The sequence below is a fragment of the Ornithodoros turicata genome, chromosome 5 (genome assembly GCF_037126465.1).
Source record: "Ornithodoros turicata isolate Travis chromosome 5, ASM3712646v1, whole genome shotgun sequence".
Lineage (NCBI taxonomy): Eukaryota > Metazoa > Arthropoda > Arachnida > Ixodida > Argasidae > Ornithodoros > Ornithodoros turicata.
The window spans coordinates 4865717-4878665 of NC_088205.1; the positions used below are offsets into that span (position 1 = coordinate 4865717).

At 45.9% G+C, this 12949-nt stretch overlaps 2 protein-coding genes across 4 annotated transcripts in view; one reads left to right on the plus strand and one right to left on the minus strand.

The window, feature by feature from the left end:
- Positions 1-12949, plus strand: part of LOC135393817 (nucleobindin-2-like) — a 420933-nt gene that overhangs the window by 82283 nt on the left and 325701 nt on the right. For both annotated transcript variants that reach the window (XM_064624097.1, XM_064624096.1), the window contains exon 2: positions 986-1064. The gene's annotated coding sequence lies outside the window, so the exon portion shown is untranslated. The remainder of the gene's footprint in view (positions 1-985; positions 1065-12949) is intronic.
- LOC135393816 (cell adhesion molecule Dscam1-like) overlaps positions 1-12949 on the minus strand; it is a 308169-nt gene that overhangs the window by 80073 nt on the left and 215147 nt on the right. The gene's annotated exons all lie outside the window — the stretch shown is intronic.

The window sequence follows — 12949 nt, forward strand, 5'->3', positions numbered from 1 at the left end:
CCTGTTTGACACATTGTGACACTTTGTTTTTAGTGCCTTGAGACTTCACTTTTGGTGACAAGCTCGGTGATGATGTTCTCATTTATTCTTTCAAAGCGTTTCAAAGCGTCGAGGTTAGTGTAGTTTCCCTTTCTTTTATTAATAACGCGTCCTGGAGTAGCCAGTCCCGAGTGGCTCGAGACTACCATCTCCATTTTTTTCTTTTAAAATCAATCAATCTTCACCTCAGTGACGGAAGGCGAGATAGGAGGTAGAGGAAGAGTCCGTGTGACACGGTGTAGTACGGAATGTCGATTCAATCCTGACCTTCGGCAGATTGGGTTCCAGGTGTTGTATGAAGGCTGTTACATTGCTGTGCGTGCCACGGGAAGGCTTGAGCAGTAACGGATGTCGCCTACGGTGGACCAACAAAGGGAAGCAGTGCCAACACGTCTCGCAACTAACCTCGCGTCGCGCCTACCAGCGCCTACCAACCTACCAGCGCAAGGTGAATGGCCAAGCAAAGACGTTGATTTGCTGCCCCGCCTATTGCCTCGGGTACAGAATCGGTGGGACGCAAGTTCTGACCGAAATTTGTACCAGAGTTCAAGAAAGCGGCGTTGATACAAGCACCTTGTTCGGCGATGAATCGCCCAACTCATCATCATCTTACGTACCTTTATCGCGTTGTTAGAAATGCGCATTTCTGATAATAAGTGATGCGTGTTCTTCACGATAAGCTCCGTTAATTACGCTTTCATTTCTGCGGGAAAGGAGATATTCCACACCATGACCTCGCTAAAACAGTTGTACGTTTTCCTGACGTATATCAAAAGTATGTATACTTATATGCCGGGGAAGGAACCTGTCAAATATTTTTCTGTACATTTTGCGGAAAACACCATGGATCACTGAATATTTTCTGCACGTCGTTACGCGCTTCGCCGCTGTGACTACGGTGCATCAGTGCCTGCGTGACGCATTTTAAACTGTTCTTTTCTTACAGGACGCATATGCGGCGGGGAAAGACAGAGATAGAGCCACTGTCGCCGTGACTCGAACGGTGCGCACATTCCTATACGAAGGTAAGCTCTAAATTGTTATTAAGCGCGAGGCTTTATTCTTTCCCTGACAAAGAGGGTTGCAAGTTTAGTGACGTGCACGGAGAAGCTCTTTAAGAGGAGAGTGACGGCTCTATGCACCTTGATGCATTCTTTTCCCCAAATTGACGAGTCAGCGAGGTTCAGAACTGGATTTTAATAAAAGGGCTTTAATAAAACTCCGGCCGACAGGAGGAGGAACCAAAACAGAAAAGGGAACCGCAAGCTCTCGTGCTTCTCAGTTTTGTTGGATTTCGTGCACGAGCCGGATGACGTTCGCCCGTGACCGACAATGGCAATGAGCAAGTAACCCTAGAGTCACTAAATAAGCTACGCTTCAGAGTAGCGACACTGAGCCGCCATGTTGTTTCGGATGACCTCCAGCCCCACCTCTATTTTGGCAGTAGAAATAGATGAAGGTGAAGTTCAGCAGTGGAAGAAGACGACACTTCGAAGAGCGCTAAATGGATGGCGCTGGAGGTCATCCGAAACAACATGGCGGCTCAGTGTCGCTACTCTGAAGCGTAGCTTATTTAGTGACTCTAAGTAACCCGGGGCCGACGGTCGCGACACAGAGTCGTGACAACCTGGCACCGACTTGGACTAGATCCAATATTTCACGTGTTTTGCGGGAAAACGTCAAACCTACCCATCTGCTTTACTCTTAAAGTAACATGCTGTTGAATGGGAACGTTTCATGCGTCATTGCATGCCGACAAACATCTGTTTGGAACTCTGCCACCAGTCCTACATTGCGTGTGTGCGGGTGCACAAGTTGAGCTCCACACTGTTCAAACAGCAGGAATTGACTTCAGTTGTGTTTTCTAAGTACAGGAAAGAAGAGAATCGCATTCTAAGCTTTTGTCACGAAGCTGTGGCTGTATTGCTCAATTGCGGGGCTAATTAAATGTGTCGTGACCTTATGTGATGTCGCGCTGTCACTCAGCACTAACCTTCCTAGCGGGTTTATCCGAAGTGAGAGAGATCGGCGATTCGCTCTGGACAATATGATGGAGTGGGACTGTCAAATGCGGTGAGTTCGCAATGCTGCCCAGTCTGCCGTGAAGAATAGAAGTTACGTCAAATTATTACCAGTTATGCCGTTTATCATTTTTAGTCCCTCTTACGTCTGGCTATGTGATGAAGTAGAAATAATACGAGAAATTCCAAAAATATTTCGAAAATGCTACCCTTTAACAGTACCAACCTGTTTGTGTACAATAGACCTCTACCAACCAACGTCCTGATGATGTTTCTCTGGTAGACAAACTGAAACCGAAACAAATTGGAAGGGGAGGGCTGGGTTCCACGAATGGGCACTTGTTCGCTCCTCCTATTGAAAGAAAAGTAGGACCTAAAGTCGCGCCTCTGTCAGGGGTCACCGTAAATCCCCTCAAGACCGTGGCTTTCGTGCGCGACCTTGTTCGCCCCCTAACTTGGAGCGTAGTTCATCTCTACCAAATTGGTGGCGCTGTCGAACACATTGACATCATTTGTTTACAAACAGGGAGAAGTCTATTAGCACTATACTTAAGTAAGCACCAAACCTTTCTCGAACTACTGACCCTTAAAGCCCCAAGTCTAATTTTCCTTTCCGTACGTTACGGAAGATTTTGGTTGGCTGCGGTGTGAGAGAGGGTCAGTGGGACAAGATCAAAATAAAAAGAAAATGGGAGAGCGCTATAAGGCCCAAGCAGCACAATGTACTGAAAGTCGAGTGCAATAGGCGTGGCCATATGTGTTTTATCAATGTTCCTTAGTTTCACAAGGCCTTCCATCTACCCGTCCACCCCTATTGCATTCGACATTCAGTACATTGTGCTGCTTGGGCGGGTCCGCCTCTTCGCTCGGAGGGAACCGTAGTTAGCGCTCTTGGAATGACACAGCAGCGCGTTCGTCGCCGGCGTCCTGCACAAGCAACGCGTAACTTCCACACCGAATAATAGTTTTAGTACATCGCACCCAAAGGCGGTAGCGTACGCAACAGATAGCGTTGGTGGTTCTGCGCACTGCGCGAAGGCTTCTTTCTATCATGGGCGTGCACATGACCATCAACGCTAATGTCTTGCGTACGCTAAAGCGATAGCGCACGAATTACTAAAACTCTCTAATGAAACACAGAGCAAGGTTCCGCTCGCAAGCATGCTATTTTAAAGTTTATAGAAGAGTAACCACGTAGACATGTACAGTATCCCACTATCTTTGTACAGTCCTCTGTTCCTACGCGTCGCTCGTTACCGACTTCGCCGTACTCACGTTCCTTCATTTATTGCGGACACAACATGCATAGCTAAGTTGAGCGGCCTAATGCGAGCACAGCATGCATTTCTAATGCCTCGTGCAATTTTCAGTTTAATAGAACAGCGGCTGCGGTAGGCAATTGAGAATTCTTGTTACAACGTAGCCACTTTCAAATTCGAAAAACAAGCCCCAAGACGCTGGAAGACCGTGTTGCTCCTTAAATATTTCACTAAGCAGTGAAATATGCATTTCTTCTTCAACGACGAGGTTGAATGTCATCCCACTGTTACAAAGTGAGGTCTGCTCTCGCATTACTATTCATGAAGCTCTAAGCGAGGGGAAAGTCTGCGAAGGTAACTATTTAATCAGCTCGGAGGCTTACAGTCACCTTCTTTTGAACCTGAGAACCGCGTCGCTGCTGTGGCGCACAAAAGGAAGTCTAAAAGCGCTGGCGTGCGTTGCTATAATTATTCAGTTTAGTTGTGGGTTGGGATGTATGTGTTATTGTGTAGATGCGCCAATCCTTCCTTTAGTTTGGCCCTGAAAGAGGTGCAGCTCCTGTAGCAAAGTCTAACGTTTCTTTGAAGCCTTTCTGTTCTTTGTATGTCCTCTAGCAATGGGTATGAGGCGCACACTTTAGGTTCCCCTCTAGTACACAGCAAGTCCTCCACTGTCGTTTGGCTACAGGCTCCCAAAACGTCCCTTTTAGATTAGATTACACGGAAAATGCAAAGTACAACTTCCTCTTTCTTTCCCACTGGATTCAGCCGTGTTACGCGCTGGCGCATGTCACCTCGTGGATCTATCAGTTCCTGTTGACCACAGAGAGTTTGAATGCAAAAAAAAAAAGGCAGAAATTGAATTCGTCTCCTGACGAATTCTGCTGCTCCCATAAACGGAAAACGAACCCCACACAAAGGAAAAAGAAAAATGAAGATAAAAAGAGAAAAACATCACCCCTTCCGGTCACTGAACTGTATGTGCACATGCGTCGCTGCATCCCCTGCAGAACTGGTATAGAAATAAGAGGAAGAAAGAACAGAAAAAAAACAGAAAAAACAGAACGTAAACAGTGAACATGTGCACAACTCAAGGCATTACGCCTTTGAAAACTGAGTGCAAAAGGAACAAAATGCATTGTATCCTCGGTGTTTCACCCGAAATGCGCGCAATATAAATACGCTCTTGCGATTAACCTCCCCACTCTCCTTCTGAAAATAAAGTGGTTGTTGCATCCCCTGCGAAAGGAATTGCGAGAACCTATGAGAGGAACTCGAACGCAGTCCTAAATACAGATTCGATATCACTGCTCACTATATGAAGTTGACAAGTGCTGATAACGCTGCATCTCTCCTCTTGGGTCCCCATACACCCAGCATCTTGACTATATCGAAGGTTTTATTGTCCAAGCGGTCTATAACGCAGACTTCAATGTAGCCCTTTGGGATGCATATCTTGTGCAGTGCATGAGGATGTGTTCCGTGTTTTGCACAGATGCACACACTGAACAGAGACATGCAACCATATTTATAGGCTTTAGCAATAGTAGGCGCAAACATAATAGACAATTTTCTTGCCATGGCTTTGCTCAGATTTCCTCACTGATCATCACTACATATATTTGCCGCTGCTGTTGTTTAATCAGACGGGCTAATCTAACTTTTTTTCTCTCTCTCTTTACTCTCACTCCATCCGCTTATTCTGAAAAGAAATACAAAACAAACAAAGGTAGCGAAGTAGGAAGCAGCGACGGGCACCGCGCTACGAGGAACCCAGTCGAGTGTCTGGAGGAGACAAGGAATTGTGGGAACCATGCCGTCTTCCGACTGAATCGAACGGGCCATTCTGAATGTAGTTTGGGAGGTCCATTCTTTCTCGATAAAAATCTCGCCGTTGTTTCTCTAGTGCGTCTTGGCCACATCTTGGTATGGCCACATTAACCACGGGCCAAATATTAACCTTGAACCCAATAATGTTGACGAGCGCACGGCCCTAGTTACAACATATAAAGAATGTGTGTAAGAAAATCAGTTAATAACTTGTACAATCCCTTATCCGTTTCACAGCAACCTACCCGCAATCGGAGCTGGCAGACTGGTACGCCCCCAACACGACCCCACAGCGCGACCCTCGCAGAGGGGATTCCCTAATGCGATAATGTTAGGTGACCTTGTTGTGCGAAACAATTGGATTTGTCTCGGTTACGTTTATTTTAATTTGATTTGTTAAGTTTCACTGGTTCTCGCCCAGGGGGGGGGGAGCTTGCAGAAATTTGCGCGCTGAGAAGCCTGAGGAGGGGACCCAGTCTGTAAGGATTGCACGTCTAGTATGACGCAGTGCTTGGAGAGAGGAACAGTTTTGAGACATGAAATGACAAAGCACATCATGCGATTCACGCCGTACTTGGTGTTCTGAATTCAGAATACTAGCTGTGGGCGAGCGATGGAGGTGTCAAGTGACCGAACACTTTTCGAGAAGATATCTCTCTATTTATTTATTTATTTGTTTGAATATACTGCAGCCTCAGTCGAGGCTACAGCAGGAGTGAATCACAGAACTGTATAGAACACAACTGACGAACATTACCACCCATGGCATTCCACTCATTAACGCACCGTGGAAAAAAAAACTAAACTTGAAACAGTCAACACGACATGTATACTGTACAAGATTCCAACTGTGAGCACTTCTCAGGGATGAAACAGCAGCAAAGGACAGATAGTTCTCGAATGGCATTTTTAACACACGATTAACTATGGAGTGAAAAGTGCTCAGACGAAGTGCCCGACGCCTCTGGTACATAACGGTGTATGTTCCAGAAGTGGAAGAGCCGAACGAGGAGGAAAAAAATGATCGTACCTATAGGTAGTATGAAGCGAATGGCCTTGCTTTGAACACCCTCGAGTTTATATATATTTGTTATATGATAAGGATAGCAAACTTCACAAGTATATTCCAAAATCGGTCGTACTAAGGTTTTATACGTTAGTAGTTTGGTTTCCATTGTAGAAGCTTTTTAAGAATCGCTTTAAATATCCATACTACTTTAAGGCTTTTGAAGGAATTGACTCAATGTGGTCGGACCACGTCAGCTTTGAATTTAACGTAGTTCCCAGATATTTGACCGAACGGACTAGTTTTGCATTGAAATGCTATTTAATTTAAATTTACATGTTATTGAAACGTGATGAGGCAAAGCGACGGAAACACGTCCTTTGCAGTCTCCTACGTTTTCTTTTTTTCTTTTTTTTGTCCGTGTCCCCGTTGCGTTGTCTCATCGTGTTTCCATGCACCAACCGCTCTACACCTTCTCGCTCAATATTGCAGTACGCTCAATGTGATTACCTTCAAACGCGACAGACAACGCAGCATAACTTGTACCACCGAAGCAGTTATAAAAGGAACGCTGTACTCACGATAGCTCCTTCAAGGATATCTTATGAGGACGTTATAAATGGTGTCGCGGAAGAGCCCTCATGAACCCGTAGGCTCTGAAAGAAAACTCTGCTTACAGTGCCACAATCGCTCTATTCGCTACCATGTATCTCATAACCTCTTTGAAATCGCAGACCATCGCTCACCAAAACATAAATGGCGAGAGCTAGTCTAACAAAGAGTTCCGAACTACAATGCTTTTTTTTTTATTCCTGTTTTAGGGGGGAAAGAGCGAAAGAACGTTCTCCTTTGTCACCTCCGGCACAAATCGTTTCTACTCCCAACCTCTCGCTGGAAGATGCGAGAAAGAAAAGTCCGACTCTCAAACTTCCATTGGAAACACGGTTGTGACCGTCTGTTTCCCCTTCTGCATTTGCAGCCCTTCTTGACTTTGAGAACACAAACACACACGAAACACAACGGAGGACATAAGGGGGAACTTGTTCGTGCAATGACAAAAAGAGGTTTCCACTCAAACTGTGATCTGACGAAGTGTGCCGCGTCTGGTGCAAACATTCGAAGCAACAAACATTTACAGATCTAACGGCACAAGTGTGAAAATGTGTATATGTACAAAAAAAAAAAAAGGAGAAAGAATGAAGACTGTTACAGAAGACACGAAGTGAGCATCAGCTGCATGGCCATCACCATCAATGTGGCCTTTAGTATGTCGTCAGACCACTAGGGGGGACATGTGGTGTGTCGTCGGCCGTTGTCTTTAAGAAGTAATCAAGAATACCAAGAGTAGACGTCTTTCTTGTGTACTTTTTTTTCCCCCGCTCTTTTTGCTAGTCTACTCCGCTTTTCTCTGTGCCCTGCCAGGGATGGCTGATGATGTATGAGTGTTTCCGACTTCCTATAGCCTTGAAGACTAAAAATAGAAACTACCCGAGAGTAAATGGAACTCGGACGTCCACGGCTGTTGAAGAGGGAGGATGCAGTGGTTACGGTTCCCCCGCCTTTTTTTTTTTTTTAGTATCATTATGATGCTTATTTCTCTCCTTCTCTATGTGTGTGAGCGGAGATATACGTTACAAGGGGCCATGTTTTGGCGGTAGGCGTTAGTGCGGTCATTTTTGGAAGTGCGCCTAACGCAAGTTTGGCGTGTTCGTGACGCACTCGAAGATGGTGATTTTAGTAGAACTTCGTGTTGTAAGCAAACCAACTTTACATAATCTATATTTAACCAGCGGCATGGCCGAGTGGGCTAAGGCGTCCGCTCGTTGGTGGTAACCAAGGTCGTGCTGAAGACTGGGAGGTGGTGGGTTCGAATCCTACCGCCGACTGTGCTGTCTGAGGTTTTCCCTGGGTTTTCCGAAGACTTTCCAGACGAATGTCGGCACAGTTCCCCCTGAAGTCGGTCCAGGACGCATACTAACCCCCCTGTCCCCCACTCCTTCCTGCTATCCTCTCTCCGTCTGTCCACATCTGTACGTCGCTCATAGCCACAGTTGCTTCGCGGCGCTAACACCCAATCAAAAAAAAATCTATATTTCGAACGTATTATTTCGGTAACCAATCAGTCTTCCGTGATACGATGCATATTTTCCTATCCTCTATACAACTCTGAATGAAACGAGCGCCGACGATGAGCGCCTCGCCAGTGGCGCATAGCCAAAGTGAGCAACAGCCCGCGCGGCAGTATTTTCCCCGAACGAGCTTGGTTGCGAATAAGGTTCCGCACAATACAGAGTTTTAGCAAATCGGATCTGGCAGATCCCGATCGTTAACAAACACGGTGAATTCGAACCGATCGTATCCGAAGAGATCGCCAGCACGAACACTTTCAGCGAACCGGTGTGAACCGGAGATGCGCTCGCTACCCGACTATGCCCGCCGTCGTCCACGGCCATCACGGCCATTTCTTTAGAGGAAGGAGTAGCTAGCCATTCAGAAGAGGGTGGGGGGGGGGGAGGGGGGGGTAATATCAGGATAGGCTCGCCGTTGTTTGCCACACAGAAGTGGGCGTCGTCACGACTATAGCAAAAACAAAAAAGAAAAAGAACACAAAGGACGGACGGACGAAGAATTTCTACGGCTGCCCACATTTTCACCATAAAAATGGTTTTCACAGAACTGTTTTTTTCCTGACCGTGAACGGGTGCTGCTTTACAAACGTGTACACCTAAAGTGTATTCTCTGAATCTGAGCTGCCGGGAGATCAGACAGTTGCGGTTGAGTCGCTCTTTCGTCCTTGCACGCCTGAAGCAATGTATACTATAGGGAATGATTTTTCGGGTGAAACCCGATTCGGCCCAGTTATTCCCCCCCCCCCCCCGCGAACTGACCTCCGACCAATTCGGGATAAACCCGATTTCTCCCCTGATTCCAGTCACAATGAAATTCTCACGTGACATTTCCACTGAAGACGAACAAAGGTCGCCACGTGTAACTGCATGTAAGAATGGGTCACTTACGTTCCCAGCAATACACCCATGTGTGCCAACCCTGTCTCTGCCTTCGGGGATTACCGCTTGAAGGTCACGATCCCGCAAAAAAAAAAAGAGAGATTAGAAAATGACTTAATAGACAAGAGGAGAAACAAAAACACCCGATAACACCAGAAGGCACAATTATCGCCCGATTTCTCCCCGAATTAGATTTAAAAATAGCGCCCGATTTTTACCCCCAGAATCTGAGAAACGCATTTAACCCGAAAAAGTCACTCCCTATAGTCCAATTCGCAGGAGACTCTAGGGAGTCTCTGGGAGCACCTCGCGGAAAATATAAAGATCATCGGTGATCGTAAACCGCTTTCGTGCGCGTGTCATACTAGCAAACGACGCAGCCAGGATGAGATTTTCCAATCGCAAGTGTGTCCGGTAATGGCGACTAGCGAGTGTAGCTTCGGAGAGATGCAGTGTGGTTGATGTCTTTTGAGCATGCGCAGTTGCGTGACCGTGCCGACGGTAACCTACCGTGCGGAAGAACTTGGTTTGCTGAAACTGCCTAATATTCCTTACGGTTCTAATAACGATAGGCAGTATGTAGAAATTTAGTTTTTTTTTTTTTTTTTTGCTGCAGTGTTATTCTGTATTCTCTGTACCATAGCTAAGAACGTGTTGTTGCAGACTAGACTCGTAGCGACAACGGACTATGCCCAACTCATGTACTCAAACGCGGAGTAGGAAAAGGAATATCGTAATAGTAAGTCGGGGACAGCAACTGTAACGCTAGAGTGGAACTGTAGAAGAGGAGTAAAACTTCATGACCATTTACCCGGGATGGATATCTTAACGCACGTGCGTATTTCAGGATTCTTCAAACGTGGAATGTCTTTCAACTAAGATGGTCTCTCATTCTGATCTCCCACCTTTGCCCGAAATCCCCTAATTAAAGAGTTAATTAATGAATTTTAGGTAATTAGTCATCTTGTAGTTGCGTAGTTTCTTCGATGGGATGTCAGCCTGGCCGTAGAACTCAACAGAAAAAAAAAAACCATCTATTTTGCTCTGCTACTTTTTTATACAGTCGACCCCCGTTTATCCGGACGGTGCCGTTCCTTGCGAAATCGTCCGGATACCGGGGCATCCGGATAAATGAAACGACCGAATAGAAACGTCCTACAGAGCAAGGTTTAATTAAAACACAGAAATCTCGTCAATGACAGCTGTTACATAGTAGTGTAGGCACTCGATTCCTGCAAACCTTTGCTAATTGCATTGAGTTGAGCCATGCTGTTGCGCTGCTCGAAGAATGTCAGTGCGGACGCAAAGTGTCAATGTCGGAGCCTTGTTTCTCACTGGCGTCATCGGCACCGTCTTGCTGCACAGCATCGGAGGCAACAGCAGCAATCACACCGTCATCAGTCATAGCTGCACAGGCGTCATCATCCTTATCAACGTCAACGTAGTCAGAAACCGCAGCATCACCCAAGGGGTGATCTACAGCAGTCACAGTGAGCCTCTATATCAGGGATCGCAGCTCAGCTAGGGGAATGTCTTCATCGGCCAACGGGCCGTAAGCAGCAGGCCCTTGGGTTGGAGTTTTCCCCTCTAGAACCGGACAGTTGCTCGAGATATTTCCCAATGACTCGACTTGTCAACGTGACACAACGCACACAAATAGAAAAGGGGGTCATCGTGCACCGTTGTCTCCCCTACGGAGGAATGTAGGTCCCTGACGTGTGACGGGAATAACCCCAACACATCGAAAAGGGTGACGAAGTGGGGTCAGCGTCGCCTCTTACTCACGGTAGTCCGGATATCTGAAGCTGGATTACAATAATTTTCTACTTTCGTTCCCTGGAATTCTTGTCCGAGTCCGGAAGCTGAAGTCCGGATAAACGAGAACAAAATACATGGAGGAAAAACCGTTCCCGTGCCTTTTGTCCGGATACCGCGGAATCCGGATAAATGAAGTCCGGATAAACGGGGGTCGACTGTATAAAAATTCTGTAACGAATAAAAATAAACACCTTGTATGATAAGGAAATGTCAGCAATCTCGGGCGCCAGAAGATCATGTGTAACAGCAGATCCCGAATGAGCTTCAAACATTGTAATACGGAAAACGACGCAGCAAGCACAGGATAAGGTCGAAAACATGACCCAAACGTACAAGTAACACATATTGTCATCGTAACCAAACCCAGCAAGTGACTCCATAATCAAAATTGGCCATTGCCGCCTCACGGCGCCGCCTTGGCGTGTTACAGAATAGGGCTTTCACCTGATGTGGCCTTTCGTCGCGGCCGTTTAAGGCCTTAAGTTGTGCCGCATGACTGAGCTATTTCTCTATATTCGTTCTTTTATTTTCTGCAGAGCGTATACAAACAATATATCTTAAGAGGCATAGGATTGCATCTGGTATCTTGTCTTTCTCTTAAGGCTTCAGCCTTAGTCAGTAGGGAAGTGTCTTCACTAAAATCACACCAATGGCTAAAATCTGGCCTAATTTTCGGGGTTTTACTGCCGTTTCACTTAACACTGGCAACACGGGCAGGTATGAAACATTCTTATTAGCTTCCAACGGAATGTTCGTCATTTGCACATATAGAGAGTACGCGAAGAGAGCAGAAGACATTCAAAGTCTAAACCATCTCGGAAGTAGGAAGGCCGACTCCTTTGCGGACATTGTCCATGCAATTCAAACCAATTCACAACAGGAAGAAAAAGAAATAAACCTCAAGTGCGCGTAACAATCCGTCAACAGAAACACTTTGGAAGAAAAACGACCCGTGCTCGTCCACTAATGTTCTACGAGGACAATCTAGAACAATCTACAACTGCTGTCCTCGAGCACAAGGGCTCCTTAAACGCTGCTGGATGCCTCAATGTGTATCTTCTTCCTCATGCTGGTACTCGCTGCTCTGTTTTCAGGGCTTTTTTTTTTCCCCGTTTCCTACAGTGGACCTTTCACTCGCAGTGGAAAGTCTTTTCCTGGTCCCTTTTCTTCACTTTTTGTTTTGTCCGCGTTGTATTTCCTTTACAGTTCCTCGGTAAGACTGGCGACGAGTGTTCCATTAAAATAACGAGTTCTGCTCTTCCTTGGCACACTAGGATGCGTTTTGTATACAGACAGTCTCCATCTAAGTCCTCTTTAGGTTGGACTTGCAGTGAGTAGAACTCTTGTGCGAGGTCTCTTTCTGGCGCTATAAATAAAAGTGGTGTGTCAGGCAGTGATTCTATTCCTTCGTTCCCCGTGCTTTTATGCATCAGTAGTGTATTTGGCAACATTGACGTTTTTTAACCGTGCTATTGAAGGAATTTTATAAGATGATCACCATCATGATGATCTGTTTTAACAGCTGCAGGCGTCTTCGCCGCAGGTTTAAATCATTCCAAGAGGTCTATGATATTCCTGTTAATGCATAATGCGTACAAAGCTTAATGCTAATGTACCACTGAGTCGGTGCTAGCGCCATGACGTCTTTTACGTTGTGATCGCTAGCGCTAAAACGTAATGCGCATTCTATTATTCTTTTCTTTTCCTACACGTAATGTAAGCAGATAAGGTTTAAGTGCAACTCCCTCGAGTATGACTAATACATCAGAGAAACCATGAAAGCCATGTAACTCCGCTGCACATCCGTAGCCAATCCGATTGAGTCGTGACTGTCCTCTCCATTTTTTTCTTCTATCCATCAACATCACGCACGACATCCAATTACGTTCGTTCACTGTGGGTAACTGGAAGGGTAACGCTGTAGTAACATGATTACGTAATAGAATCGAACGGTTGTATATAGTCTCA